The 16,063-nt window shown below is 45.4% G+C and overlaps 1 pseudogene; it reads right to left on the bottom strand.

Annotated features, from left to right (window-relative positions):
• Positions 1-345: 345 nt before the first annotated feature.
• LOC141258507 (cingulin-like) lies at positions 346-12,446 on the bottom strand (annotated as a pseudogene).
• Positions 12,447-16,063: the final 3,617 nt, after the last annotated feature.

Below are 16,063 nucleotides of genomic sequence, written 5' to 3'. Positions count from 1 at the left end.
CATTGGCTGAATAAAATGAAAATGTCTCATTGCATTATGGGAACTTCCGATTCCGGTATACGATATTGCAATAGTATCGGAATTAAGTATCGGAATTCCGATACCGCGAATATCGGCCGATACCCGATATTTCAGTATCGGAATGCTCAACACTAATAATAAAGTAAAATGGTATCTGTACGTATTCTTATTTCTCCAGTACTTATTTTCTTGTTGCTTCCAACAGTGCTGGCCATTATGGTCAATACATCATTGCATTAGGAATGCATTTTCCCTTCCTTTCATCTATATGCTAATATTTCTATGTGTTAATGTACTTTTCTGTTCTTTGTTGTACTTCCAGGTTTAGTAATTGAAACTCTCCTTAATCCTTAATTTAGACATAATGAGAAGAATCAATGTTTGCATCCAATAAAGATATATCTTGTAATTTCAAAATGTAAGTATTATTGGAAATGTAATTAACGTGTGCTCAGTGTGGTAATGGTAAATATGACTGTAGATTTATTTCTGACAAGTTGACCATTAGACTACAGCTTATATCAATAATGGGAAGGAAAAAAAAGTGAGTTCACCTTTGAGGGAGGACAATTCAGAGTGAAAACCGCTTGTATTTACATAGGAGCCCTGGTACACTTTGTTTGGTCAGGTGTGGTACAAGGAGTGCACACACCAGGCTGGTATCCAGGTCAGAAATGGAAGAAGGGTCAATGAGGACTGGGCTTCAGTGCCAATGGGAAATGTTAAAATATAACTTTTACTATGCAATTAAAAACATGATAAGAAAAAGCAAGAAAATAAAAAGTATTAACGATCCATAAGCTTAGCTGTAAATAAGGGTTGCCAACCCGAAACGCGTAAAGTTATTGATCCTTAATGTTTTTTTTCATCTTTTTGCTTTTTCTCATCATGTTTTTAATCGCATGTTAAAAGTTATGTTTTAGCATTTTCCCATTGGTGCTGGAGCCCAGTCCTTATGGACCTTTCTTCCATTTATATCAATAATGACTAGTGATGAGCGAGCATACTCGCAAGTACTCGGTACTCGCCCGAGCATCTCAGTACTCGAGATGCTCGAGATGCTCGCCGAGTACTTGCGAGATGCTCGGGCGGATGCTCGGGTCCCCTCCCTGCATGTTTGGTGCTCTTTAGAGCGCCAATCAACATGCAGGGATTGCCTGCCACTCATTGTAATGCCGCAGCCATGGTGGTTGCTGTATTACAATGATTGGCTGGCCGCACAGCGTCATCAGGTCTATATCAGACCTGGCGTCGCTGTGCTCGTCACAGTCACTCCGGATTCAGGCAGAGTAGGGAGAGGTGCTGCTGAGCTAGGGAGAGATTTGGTTGTGTATTAGGTAGTGTAGGGAGAAAACACGTACATTACACATATCCATCTCAACAAACAGTCCTTCTGAGGACTAATCCATCTGCAGAGATATAAGGCATGCAGTGTATATAGGCAGGCAGTGTATATAGCAGACTGCAGTGCATATAGCACAATAGGCTCCATTCCAGTTCTGCCTTCTGCTGCTGTTAGATATTTCTAGACAAAGGCCCAGGTCTCAGGTGCCAGCATCCCCTTAGCCATCGCAATGCTGTGATCGACTTCGATCACAGCATTGCGGGAGTTAATGTGCCGGGAGCACATAGTACCGGGTGTCAGCTGTGACAATCAGCTGACACCCGGTGGCGATCGCGCCCGCACAGCCTGTGTGAGCGCGCGATCGCGATGACGTTCTAATACGGGTCAGGCTCTTAAGTCCCAGGGCACAGACGCGTATTAGTATGTCATGGGCTTTAAAGGGGTTAAAGGGCCAGCAGTCACTCTTAGAGAGCCATCATCCGGCTATGCTTTATTGTTCCCATTACTAAAGAGTGGGTCTCCTATACTGTTATTGCGTATGTGACGCGCCCCCTGGGCCGTGGGGTGCATGACCAAACAGTCTTCTCACTGTGCAGCGCTGACTGCCTGCATAGCACAGGGATGGTGCTCCATCCCTATCCTATGCAGGCGATCAGAATAAAAAAAGTGAAAGTCCCACAGTGGGACAAAGTAAAAAAGTAAAAAAAACTCTCAGAAAGTGAAAAAAATAAATAATTAAAAAAAAAATATATATTAAAAAAAAAATATATATATAAAAATAATCCACCAAAAATAAAAATATAATGTACCCATCAATAAATATTATTATGAAAAAAACAAACAAACAATAAAAGTACACATATTTGGTATTGCCGCATCCGTAAAGACCTGACCTATAAAACTGTCCCACTAATTAACCCCTTCAGTGAACACGGTTTAAAAAAAAAAAAAAAACGAAGCAAAAAAACAATGCTTTATCATCATACCGCCAAGCAAAAAATGGAATAACACGCGATCAAAAAGAGGAATATAAATAAAAATGGTACAGCTGAAAATGTCATCTGGTCCCGCAAAAAACAAGCCACCATACAGCTCCATCATCCGAAAAATCAAAAAGTTATAGCTCTCAGAATAAAGCGATGCAAAAAAATAATTTTTTCTATAAAATAGCTTTTATTGTGTAAAGGCGCCAAAACATAGAAAAACGATATAAATGTGGTACCGTTGTAAACGTACTGACCAGAAGAATAAAGCTACCTTATCAATTTTACCACACGCGGAGTAGAATAAAATTTTTAAAAAAAAAAACAATTCCTGAATTGTTGTTTTTTGTTTATTCTGCCTTCCAAAAACTGTAATCGAAAGCGATCAAAAAATGTTACGTGCCTGAAAATGGCACCAATTAGGTGGATTGAGGTGGGAGGCACCGAGTACAAGTGCTCTCTATTTGCTGATGATGTCCTAGTATATATCACTCAATCACATATATCCATCCATGCTGTTATGGCTGAAATAGATCAATTTGTTACATGGTAAAATTTTAAAATCAATGCAGTGAAGTCTGAGGCCCTCGATGTCTCCCTCCCCAAATCCATATAGGATTCCATCCAGTCTAACTTTCCCTTTGCCTGGCCCTCACAGGGTATCAAATACTTAGGAATTCCTATTCATAGAGACCTCTCCCATCTATGTTATCTTAATTTTGGGCCCTTTATTGAACAACTCCATACAGACCACGGTTGGCAAGTTAGAACTGTAAGATTCACTACGTGAACCACTGGTGTTTTGTGGAAAAGCACATGTACACTGTGTTCCAAATTATTATGCAAAAAGTGTTTAGGAGTGATAAGGGAAGAATTTGTTTGTTTGTCAGTTAAACTCATTGATGGTGATGTGTGTCAGGGCTCTTTATATCACTGTAAGCAATTGCAGACACCTGTGCTAATTAGTTTGGCAGGTGTGTCCAATGAAAGGCAAGACTACTTAAGAAGGCTGTCTCACATTATTAAGCAGCCTACATTTTCTGCCAAAATGGGAAAGAAAAAGGATGTGTCGGCTGCTGAGAAGCAAAAAATTGTGGAGTGTTTAGGTCAAGGCATGACTACAATCAACATTGTGCGATGATCAGGATGAAGTGTCTTGGCAATCAAGAAGTATGTAGCTGATTCACAGTACACACGTGTGCGTGCTGACAAGGGCAAATTGAGGACTCTTTCCTACAGGCAATTACGTCAGGTTAAAAGAGCAGCGGCAAAAAAGCCTTGTCATAGCAGCAGACAAGTTTTTGAAGCTGCTGGTGCCTCCAACGTCCCCCAAACAACAAGATGCAGGGTCCTTCAGAGGTTTTCAGCTGTGCATACGCCATCCTGTCGACCTCCTCTATCCACTTAACACAAGCAGAAACAGCTCCAGTGGGCCAAACATTACATGCAGACTGATTTCAAAACTGTTTTGTTCACGGATGAGTGCCGTGCAGCGCTCGATGGTCCAGATGGATGGAGTGGAGGATGGCTGGTTGATGGACACCCCACGCAAACACGGCTACAGCGCCAACAAGGAGGAGGTGGAGTAATGTTTTGGGCTGGAATCATGGGGAGAGAGATTGTCGGCCCCTTTAGGATCCCTGAAGGCGCTAAAGATGAACTCCATAATGTATGTGGATTTTCTCAAACAGCACTTCCTGCCATGGTTCAAGAAGAAGAACCGTGTATTTCACAGCAAGATCATTTTTTGCATGATAATGCACCATCTCATGCTGCACATAAAACATCTGCATCTCTGGCTGATATGGGCATAAAAGGGGACAAACTTATGGTGTGACCCCCATGCTCCCCTGACCTCTACCCCATTCAGAACCTCTGGAGCATCATCAAAAGGAGTGTTTATGATGGCGGGAGGCAGTTCACATCTAAGCAACAGCTCTGGGAGGGTATTCTGTCCTCATGCAAAACAATTGAAGCAGAAACCATCCAAAACCTGACAAATTCAATGGACGAGAGAGTTCAGAAGCTCCTTTCGAACAAGGGGTCCTATGTGAAAATGTAACATCACCTAGAATAAAGTTTTGAGTTGAAAACTTCTTGATTTCAGTTTCTAATAACCTGCTAATGCTTATAATTTCAAAAATGACCATTTTTTTGGTCTTTATTAAAATGAAAAGGTTGATCGAAAATTTGGGGGATCTAAGAGTGTGGCAACCCAGTAGTCATGATTACTTCGAATTCTGACAATATGAGGGTCATGTTGCAGGTAGTGCAGCAAGAAGGCACTTATGTGTCTTGCGCATCTCGGAGCCCCAAAATTATTTTCCGGGCTAGATGCAGCTAAAAATTATTATTAATTTTAAATCTGGTGGAGCTTAGTATAGATGGCCTAATAGGATCAGTGCTGCACACTGCTACACAGCCCAAATTATTTTCCAGTCAAGATACAGATAAGCATGATTAGTAATTTTAAATCTGGTGGAGCTTATTATAGATGGCCTAATAGAATCAGTGCTGCACACTGCTACAAAGCCCAAATTATTTTCCAGCCAAGATACAGATAAACATGATTAGTAATTTGAAAGCTTAAAACGGTTGGTAGGGTGATTTTAACCAATCATCAAGCTTTTACTCTCCCCAGGATGACACAGGGGTAGAAAAGTCGTTTCGGATCCATGATTTGTTCATCTTTATGAACGTGAGTCTGTCTACATTATCAGTGGAGAGCCGCGTGCGCTTATCTGTCAGCACACCACCAGCAGCGCTGAACACACGTTCAGACAGAACACTGGCTGCGGGGCATGACAAGATCTCCAAGGCGTAAGTGGCTAGCTCCGGCCATTTATCCAGATTGGAAGCCCAAAAAGAGCAAGGGTCCAGTGACACAGTCATGGCTTCAATGTTTACTTGGAGATACTCCTGTACCATCGTCTCTAGGCGTTGACTATGTGTCAGACTTCTTGTCTCCTGTGGCCTTGCAAAGGATGGGCTAAAAAAGTGGTGAAATGATTCCGCAAAATTGATGTTACCAGCAGATACTGTGGTTCTGTTACGGTTTGAGTGCTGAACACTTGACGGTCCCACGGTTGGCAAGTTGGAACTGTGAGATTCACTACGTGCACCACTGGTGTTTTGTGGAAAAGCACATGTAAGATTCTGCAACAGTCTCTGCTGATACTCCTGCATGCGTGCATCCCTTTCTATGGCAGGAATAATTTCTGCAAATTTACTTTTGTACCGGGGATCTAACAGTGTGGCAACCCAGTAGTCAGGATTATTTCTAATTCTCACAATTGGAGGGTCATGTTGCAGGTAGTGCAGCAAGAAGGCACTCATGTGTGTTGCGCATCCAGGAGCACCAAGTCCCTGTTGTGTTGGTGGCGAGGTAACAATCATGCTTCCTTCCTCTGTCCTCTCCCCCCAACCTCGCACAACAGAATTGTGATCAAGGTCTTCCTCACCTTATGAGTCTTCCATCAGTTCGTCCTCCACTTCTTCCTGGGCTCCTGCACCTTCCTCACTAGTTTGGCTGCTACCATGCGCCCTGGTAAAACCATCTCCCCCACCCTCACATGCCTGCCGCCTTGGTGCTGCCGACCGTCTGGACCTTGCAGATGTTAGCCCTTCCGCATACAACTCCTCCTCCTCTACTTCCTCCACCTCCTCTTGTGCCACCACCTGACTCCGAATTCTGTTTAACATTTGCTCCAGCATGTAAATCTCCGGAATAGTCAAGCTGATAATGGCATCGTCAGCACTAAGCATCTTCGTCGCCATTTCAAAACTGAGCAGAAGGGTGCATAGGTCCCTGATCTGAGACCACTCCTCCAGCGTGATTTGCCCCACCTCTGGATCTCGTTGGCCCAGGCTATACGTCAGAACGTATTGCACCAGGGCTTGTCGGTGCTGCCAGAGTCGCTGCAACATGTGCAGAGTTGAATTCCACCGGGTAGGCACATCGCATTTTAGCCGGTGAAGTGGCAGGCCCAACGACTTCTGTAGAGATGTAAGTCGCTGAGCTGCGGGATGCGAACGGCAGAAGTGAGCACACAGCGACCGTGCCCTCTGCAGAAGGCCATCTAGTCTGGGATAGTGGGCTAAAAATTGCTGGACAACCAGGTTTAACACGTGAGCCATACAAGGCACGTGTGTGACATTGCCCCAGCGAAGGGCCGCACCCAGGTTTGCAGCATTGTCGCACACGGCCTTCCCTGGTTTCAGGTCCAGTGGAGACAACCATTCATGAAATTGGTTCTCCAGAGCTGACCACAACTCCTCAGCTGTGTGACTCACATTTCCCAGACATTTCAAAGTAAAAACCGCCTGATGACGTTGAGCCCTACTGCCAGCATAGTAAGGAGGTGTGCAGGATCCCTTCTGCGCAGTTAGAAAGCTTGTGGCATGACCAGACAGGCTTTGGGTGCAGGTGGAAGACCGAGAGGAGGTTGAGGAGGCAGAAGCAGTGGAGGAACTTTGACATAAAGAGGATTGACGCACAACTCGTGGGGACGGCAAGACTTGGACAGCAGCCCCTTGTCCTGCTGTCACCATAGTTACCCAGTGCCCAGTCAGCGACATGTAACGCCCCTGTCCATGCCTACTCGTCCAAGTGTCTGTGGTGAAATGCACCCTGTCACACACAGAGTTTCTCAAAGAAGCGGTGATGTTGTGTGCAACATGCTGGTGGAGCGCAGGCACACCTTTCTTTGAGAAGTAGTGCCGACTGGGCATCTGGTACAGGGGCACTGCGACGGACATAAGGTCTCGAAAATCCTCTGTGTCCACCAGGCGGAAAGGCAGCATTTCTGTAGCCAAGAGCTTGCAGATGGTGAAATTCAACCTCTTAGCTTTCTCATGGCTAGGAGGAAATGGTCTTTTACTTGTCCACATCTGAGGGACCGAGGGCTGGCTATTGTGCTTAGACGGGGTTGATAAGGGTGTCCCCAGCAAACTGCCGGTCTGTGAGGAAGATGCAGGCGGACATGTTAGGTTGCCTTGATTAAAGGTGGTGCTATCGATGTCGGACAGCGCTCAACACCAGCTGGTGTTACCACCTCCAAAGAAAATGATGACCTGCCAATCATGCTGGCTGTTGCGGGTAAAGAGGTGGCAGGTCTGCGCCCCAAAACAGGTGTGACTGCTGTCCCCCCAGTCACAGAGGATGAAGAGGCCGCGGATGCACAAGATATGGCAGACGGTGGTTGGCCCGGCCGGCTAGGCCGCATTGTAGCACACTGAGCTTCCCACTGCAACTTATGCTTCATGTCCATGTGCCGGTTCATGCATGAAGTACTCAAACTATGTATTTTTTGGCCTCTACTTAGCTTTTGCTGACAAATGTTACAGATAACACGAGTTGGGTCATCTTTATCGATCTGAAAAAATGCCCAGGCTATGCAAGGCTTAGCACCCATGCGACCTGAAGAGCCACCACGACTTGTGGTGAGAGGCAGAGTTGTGTTTGAGGATGCAGTTGTTGACGTGCTTCCAGTACTACGTCTCTGTCCAGGAAGGCGCAACCTGACCTCGTCGTCACTAGCATCTTCCTCCACCTCCTCTGCTGACCTCATCTCTTGGCTGACTGTGGGTTGACAGTAAGTGGGATCTCCAACCTCATCATCATCACCCTGTGCGTTATCACACCCGTCGTCCTCAGAGCCAACCTGTTCCTGCCCTGACAAAAAACTAAAGTTGTCGCTCCAATCAGGTATTTGAGTCTCATCATCGTCTTCCTCATTGTCTCCACCAACAGGAGTTACAGTTTGGGAATGAGGGTCTACATTATGGTCAGAACCTTCTGCATCTGGTCCTGGATCCGACTCATAAAGATTCTGGGCTTCAGTGCAGATCATTTCCTCGTCTGGATTCACAGAAGCGCTGGAGTCGACCTCTGATTCCCAGGCTATAGTATGAGTAAACAGCTCTGCAGACTCAACCATCTGTTCTACCTCATACTCAGACGGCCAGCTGGAGATTTGGGAGCTGTGAGGAAGCAAGTGCGATTGGGGTGACACCTTTGAGGACTGGAGTATTTGTGATGTTGAAGTTGATGTGGAGGAGAGCCCACTTAAAGGAGCACTTGATATCCGTTGAAGCACCTGCTGTTTTTGTACCTCATCTGGAATTTGTAGCGATTGGCATGGCCGTAAGAAAGGGATCTTATCACATTGTCCGCTAAAAGAAGTAGACATTTTAGTTTGGCTGGAAGATGGTCTTTCTTCTGCAGATGTTACTGTTGCTTTAACACCTACCCCACGGACACAACCTTTTTTCCCCTTCCCAACACGCCTATTCCCCTTTCCACCAGCAGCAGGCCTTTTTCCACTCATTTTGGTGGTTAACTAATTCACAACTCTGGAGTTGTTTGCACAAAAAAACAATGGATGGGAACCGAGCAGAGCTGAGTGGCCAAACTGTGGTATTAGGCCAAAACTATTGGCTGGGTTAGATGCAGAAAAAAATTATATTCAATTTGCAACCTGATGGAGGTCAGTATAGATGGACTAATAGAACAAGTCCTACACACTGCTAGAAGGCCAAATATTTTTTCAGAGCTAGATGCAGAAAAAAATTATATTCAGTTTGCAACCTGATGGAGGTCAGTATAGATGGACTAATAGAACAAGTCCCACACACTGCTAGAAGCCCAAATTTTTTTCAGAGCTAGATGCAGAAAAAAATTATATTCAATTTGCAACCTAATGGAGGTCAGTATAGATGGACTAATAGAATGATGCTATGCCCAAAAGATTTTACTTCACTAGGTGCAGTAAAAAAATTGGTATTTTATACACAGGTGGTATATCTTGCAACACAGATAGGCTACTCCACTGACTAACACACTCTGCAATAGGCCAAAAAGGATTAGCTTTGCTAGATTCAGCCAAATGCTGTGAAAAAAACTTGCACAGCACTGGCACAGACCTGCCTGGCAAAAACTGATAGGAACTGATGTAACCTAGTCCTGAAAAGGACTGCAATTACAATTAGTCTTTACTCCCACAATCTATCTATTTAAGAGCACAGACCTGCCTGATAAAAGTCGTAGGAAATGCTGTAACCTAGTCCTTAAAAGGACTGCAATCACAACTATTCCCTACTCCCAAGCTATCTGTAGATTTGTGCGAAAATTGGCTTGAAATTAACAAGGTATAGCGCACACAGCAACAGCGGTGCCGTCTAACATGCAGCTGCAACAGTGAGAAAATGGTGGCGACGGGGAAAATGGCTTGGTCTTATACGGCAATGACATGTGACATACACTGCCAATGACACATGCCCTTGCTTGTGTGAAAAAAAGCACTTCGCTCCGTGTGTGCGCTGCTGATAGGCTGACAGATTGCACCTCCCCACTGTAAATGCGGGAAAGAGAAAAAAAAATGGAGATCTTCATTATTCCTGCAGAGATCCATCCCCTGCCCCTCCCCCCACCCCGCTGTACACTCAAACAGCGTATTAAAATTAATTTTTATCATTACTAAGAAAAAATCCAGTTATGATTTTGGTGCACGAACAGTTATCGAACATAACCTCGAACAGCCGAATTTTTCTCAAATCGTTCGTGTTCGCCGAACGGCTCGAACACCGCCCAAAACAGCTCGAATTTGAGATTGGCGAACAGTTCGAGTCGAACAACGCTCATCTCTACTTACCAGAGCATGAGGCACCCGGATGACTTCTTCCTGCAGACTTTGAGCTTTTCTTATAAGCTCCAGTTGTCTAATGACTTGTTCCGTCTTCAACAGGACAAACCGCTTCGTGTGAATACATCGCCAGTGCATGTCACTTAGGATAGCCACCCTCTTCACTGTGACTTCGGTTGTGGACAGTACCACCAGCTGTTTAGCTTCTGAGGCCGAGTACACCATACAGGCTCCCACGGCCTTCTTGAACTCTTCATGCACTGACTCTTTGGTGCATTGTTCTCTCAAATCTTCGGGTACATCTATGAGACACTAGTACTGAGATGTTTCTGTCTCACCAGTGGTCTCCAAATGATCATCTGGCTCAGGTTTCAGGGACAGCTGACTTTCAGCTTCTTCACCCTGTTTGCTTCCCCTGAGCTGACTCACAGCTATGAATTCAAGAATTCTCATCTTGACCACTTCCATTTCATACTTATCTTCTTTTAACACTCTTTCAGCTCTCCTCAGGTCCACCTTCTCATGGTATAAAGGATTAGGCGCAACTTGTTTGCCCTTTTCCTTCTCCAAGGAGGCCTCATTCACTGACTGATACTTTGCCAGGCGACCTTTGAGCTCGACAACTTCTTCCTCTAACTCAGCTACTCGCCTCTCAGCAACCCCTCTCTGAAGCTCTTCCTGCTTCAACTGCTCCTTTATCAGCAGAATTCTCTCAGACCTCTCTGTCTCCAATGCGCCCACTCGGCTCTCGACAGCCAGTCTCTCAAGTTTCTCTTCCTTCAAATGGGCATGTAACATCTCTTTGCGCTCCTTGATCTCGGCTCTTACATCCACCGAATAATCCAAGCTCGCATTATTCGAAGAGGCATTTGCTTCATACCTCCCTTCTCCGACAGACTCCTCCATCCGGCAGATTCTACCCTTAAGACACATCTCTGCCCTCTGGAGATCACCACAGAACGTCTACAGCTCCTTCACCTGAGCTTCCAGACCTGGGATCTTTCTGCGGAGATCATCATTCTCATCACGGGTGTCCTGTAGAGTAGTCTCAATCACTTGGCGCATGTGCTCTGCATCAGTTTTATCATCTTCCAGTTTTTCCTTAACCTTGAGGAGATCCTCATAGTCTCTCTTGATTTGTTGCAGTTCCCTATTGAACTTTTCATGCCTCTTTTCTGCCTCACGGTCGTGACCAGACACTTCATCTTTTATTGCCTCTTTCAGGGCGGATAGCTCCTGGTCTCGCTGGTACAGAGAGTCCACCAGCCACTTCTTCTCCTGCATTAGAGGCTTTACTTGGTCCTGGAATTGCTGCAGCTCCCTCGTGAGTTCACCATATTCCTTCTTGGAGTCACACAGCTCCCCGTTGAACTGTTCGCGCAGTCGTTCTAGGTTTTGGTCACGTCCAGAAACTTCATCCTGCAGCGCCTCTTTTAAGGCAGACAGCTCCCTATCCCTCTGGTGTAGACCCTCATCCAGCTTTTGCTTCACCTTCATCAGCTCTAACTGTATCAGGGAGAAATGATCTTTCATCTCGCACAGCTCATCTTCAACCTCCGCTTTGTCAAGCTCCAACTGAAAAACCTCCTCTTTATTTTTCTGGAACTTTTCCTTCCAATTGTTGATTTGCTTGCTGCTTTCCTCCAGTTCTCACTGTAAGTTCCTCACAACCTGCTTTATTTTCTGCCATTCAGACTCCAGGCTCCACTGGTCTGAGGACACGTTCTCCAGGTTTTTCTTTAGTTGCTGCATGTCACTCTGATACTGCTGCCTGACAGGCTCCAGCTCTTGGTCAGGATTGGCCACCTCCTCTTTCTGGGCTGCCGGTTCCCGATCCCTCTGTCTCAGTAGATTATCCTGCTTGTAACCAATCTACAGAACTGCATCCAACTCTTCCTCCTGATCTTCTAAAGGAGGATAAACACTCAGAGTAAAGGCACACAACATTGCATTTTCTTTATTTGCCCTTTCAGCAAAGGCTACAGGTGCAACTTTTTTGTGGCCTTTGCGCCGTCGACGACGAGAGGGGGACTTTCGCACCTCGTCTAGATCCTCCTGACTGAATTCTCTTTCTACTGTCGGAGTGTCATCGTCAGCTATGGGGTCTGTGTCACTCCCCATGGTGTTGTGGACCAACAAATCACCTCCCACTTTGACGTCAACCCCTTCTACTGGAGCTACCCCATTATCAACGGTCAAATTGTCATTTTTAGGTGGTACCAACCCACAACCAGTAACCAATTTTGGTTTTCTATACTCCACGCTCTTTTGAAACTCCGCCCCCTTTTGAGACTCTGCCCCCTTTTGAACACCCACACCTGTAGGGGGATTTTTTAAAAAAAAACACGCGATAGTCTTAGGACCCAGTTCACAACATCTCTTACCACCTCTCCGGGCATTCTGGGGCAATACCGGCGCCCCAGGAGAATTCACAGAATGGTCCGCTGCCGCCATTCTATACGGTGCCAACAGCTCCTGCCGTTCCTGCACCATGTCCTGTTGCTGTAATTTTAACAGGTACCTTAACCACTCAGCAGTTTCAGTCTCATCTGCTGCTCCCTTCACAGCCATTTTCATCTGCTCCTGCACCTCTTCAGAAAACTCTATTTTGCTGAAGAGTGTTTGCAGCCAGTCATCTAACCACTTCTCCATTCCGTCTGGGGACACTGCTCCATTCATAGCCATCGTGGTACACTGTTCACAGTAGACACTTCACACCATTCTCCCCGGAAAATTTTCATGGCCCCACCAAGCCACAGCAAACCAGGTTTGAGTGCGACGACAATTTTCGTAACCTCGCCGAGTTACAGCAAGATGCTTTAATCTTTGTGACCAAGCCGAGCCACAGCAACCAGGTTTGAGTGCGATGACAATTTTCGTAACCCGCCAAGTTACAGCCAGATGCTTTCATCTTCGTGACCCCGCCGAGCCACAGCAAGATGCTTGCATCCACAATAGTTGTTCTGTGCCGTTACCCACTAGCAACCAGGCTGCCGTTGCCCGCATTCTCCACCAACATGTAAGGTAGCGCTATTCATCACGCTGGGGGTACTCGCTTCACTGGGTCAATTAAAGCACACATGCAATGTTATTCTGGTAATTCACAGTCCAGCAGTTTATTACATATCATAAACTGCCTATAACATAGTCGATCTCAGTGGCTCGCAGGAATGGTACACATATAATATCCAAGAGTCTTTCCAGTGATAGATATGCCCACTTGGCTCTAGATACAGCCTTCAGCAAGGTAACAATATCAATGTCCACATCAAGCAGTGTTTTTTTTACCTTTGCCTGGTCTCAGCTGCTTCTATCAGCTCGGTTCTGCCACTGCTGTGGCTTTAAGGCTCCCAGACGTAGTCTACAGGCTACGTGCCTTAAAGGCTACTGGTATCTCAACCACAGGGATCCAGCCTCTGCCTTCCCGGCTAGTGGAGTCCCACACAGGGACCGGGCCTCTTGCCTTCCAAGGCTACTGGTATCTCAAACACAAGGATCCAGCCTCTGCCTTCACCAGGCCTCTCTCTCTCTGTCTGTTTCAAACCACCAGGATTTATATATCCTTCTGTGCACACAGGACCTGTGATAATGTCACAGTCATTTGATCAGTCACTTGAGGGGGAGGTAAATGGTCAGCCAGAACACACCCACTGGACATGTTAGCAGTGCAGCAAGCCGCTGCATTACAGTCAAGTTGTGGTTTATTCATACTGGCTTTGTAGTGCATATTTGGCAAATGCATAAAAAAACTTCCAGTGTATAGGCTGACCAAGTCTATGTTGCCCAATGAGCCTTTTAGCATCTATCAGGCTCGCATCCATTATTATGCTATTTTTATTACTTTACAGAAGAGCACAGCCTGCTATTTGGCACCACAAAAAGTATAGTGCATAATACACTTCATATTTCAATAGTGGTCTATGGCTGACTAGTGTAAATACAGTCATGGCTGAAAGTATTGACAGCCTAGAAATTGTTCCAGAAAATGAAGTATTTCTACCAGAACATTATTGCTAATGATGAGCGTAATATTCGTAATCGCTATACTTGTAACGAGTACTTTGTAACAATCGCGTATTCGTTCCGAATAGCGAGTACAATGTAAGTCAATAGGAAATGCGAGTCATTTTCTGCTGGGCCCTACAAAGGGATCTGGGGGGCTTAGGAAAAGGCTGAAATGGATGGGAAAGTGATGAAACAGAATAGGGAGAGCCAGAAGAATATGCCTGCATGCATTTCTGACTCACATCTGGGAATAAGTTTGTCGCAGTGTTACGCCACTTTTACAGACACACAAGAACAACTACTAAACCTAACCTAAATTGCATTTAATAGGCCAAAAAGGTTAAGAAACAGTTTTTCCTGCATAATCACTTGTTTATAAGGCTAAATAAACCAGAGAAACCCCAAAATATCCCTTTTAGAGTTTGTTCACAACATACTGTTGTGGCTTTTTTTCGTCTTTTACAATTGGGAGTGCCCTGACTTATACATTTTGTAGGTCCTTCTGTCTTACATCATTTTTAGATTGCTATTCCCCAGCACTTTACAAGCACAGCTAGAACGTACTAGTAGGCATGCTGATTTTTGACCTGAGAGGCCTCACGTGGCTCTGTAACATGTGTTTTGTAACATGAATTTTGTAACAGCTGTTACTTAGACATTTTGGCGGTCCCTCCATCATTGACACTCAGATAGTGGAATACATATTCCATAGCAGTTTACAATGTGCCCATTGTAGCGTTGGGTTTGACCCTCTCCTCCTCCTCCTCCTCCACCACCATGTGATACTGCGACCCTAAATTCAAATGTTCAGAGGGCCTGCAGTAGGCAGGAAAGCTGAGTTTTGTGAGAGCCCTCGTGTTATCCTGTAACATACATTTTGAAGTGCCCTGTTCTAGAAATTTTGGAGGTGCCTCTTGTGTACATTTGAGAGTGCCCTCACTTATTCATATTGTAGGGCCCTCACTATTATTTAACTAATTTAAGGGCAGAGACTACAGAGAAAATGGCCAAGAGACAAGGAGTACTAAAAGGTAGCACTGAGTGCGGCCTACGATCCTCAGTAGTGATGAGCGAGCACTAAAATGCTCGGGTACTCATTGCTCGGGTAGAGCACATTGGAATACTCGGGTGCTCGACCCGAGCAACGAGCCCAATGTAAGTCTATGGGAAACTTGAGCATTTTCCAGGCGGCTCCCCCCGGCGTTCTGCCAAGGGCCTAAAAATTGCCCAAATCGATGGGAACAGTGCTGGAATTACATGGGCACAGCATGGGGAAGACCCCTGGAAGCAATTCTGACTCCCAGGTCACTGCTGTCAACAATGTTGTCAGAGTATTACGCCACTTTTACGGATTCACAATAAAACATACAAAAACAAAACCAAAATGGATTTTCCTGGGAAATATATTAAGGAAGATCCTTTCCAGGGTAATGACTTGTATAAAATAAATAAATAACCAAAACCAAAAATACTCCTCCACACCTTGGGATATGTTCATACGTAGCGTTTTTGATACGTTTTTGCACTTTTGCATTGCTTTCAACAAAGACAAATGCATTCACTGGGAAATGTAATTTTAACATTTTACAACCTTATCTGGTCATGTGGTGTGTGACACATCATCAGACACATGCATACAGTGCAGAAAAGACATGGGAACAGCATGGGGAAGACCTCTGGAAGCATTTCTGACTCCCAGGTCACTGCCTAAAAGTGTGCCCATCATAAGTGATCCTTGGCGCATGCGAAGATGCCTCCCGCCATGCACCTGTCGTTGCAGACTTGCAACAATCACTGTCCATGTCATTGTCCCAGTGCAGCGTTCAGTTGTCCCTACCCCATTCCTTGGAATGCAAGTTCAAGTATGCAGCCAGCCACCCACCCACCCATAGGCTGCAATACTAAACTGCCAAATTTTTGACAGCTGATTGCACTTGAAATGTGGCCTTTTAGGCTCGTGTAGGCGGAAACTTTTCATAACCTCATGCCGGCGGCTTGTTACAGAAGCAATGGCAGCCCATCCAACATCAACTCGCACTTGTCGGTGGTGCTTTGACACACAAACA

This window comes from Phyllobates terribilis, unplaced genomic scaffold, assembly GCF_046119375.1.
Source record: "Phyllobates terribilis strain yellow unplaced genomic scaffold, ASM4611937v1 Scaffold_3__8_contigs__length_932513732, whole genome shotgun sequence".
NCBI lineage: Eukaryota > Metazoa > Chordata > Amphibia > Anura > Dendrobatidae > Phyllobates > Phyllobates terribilis.
Note: the sequence above shows the minus strand (reverse complement) of the source record. Positions and strands in the feature narration are given on the sequence as shown.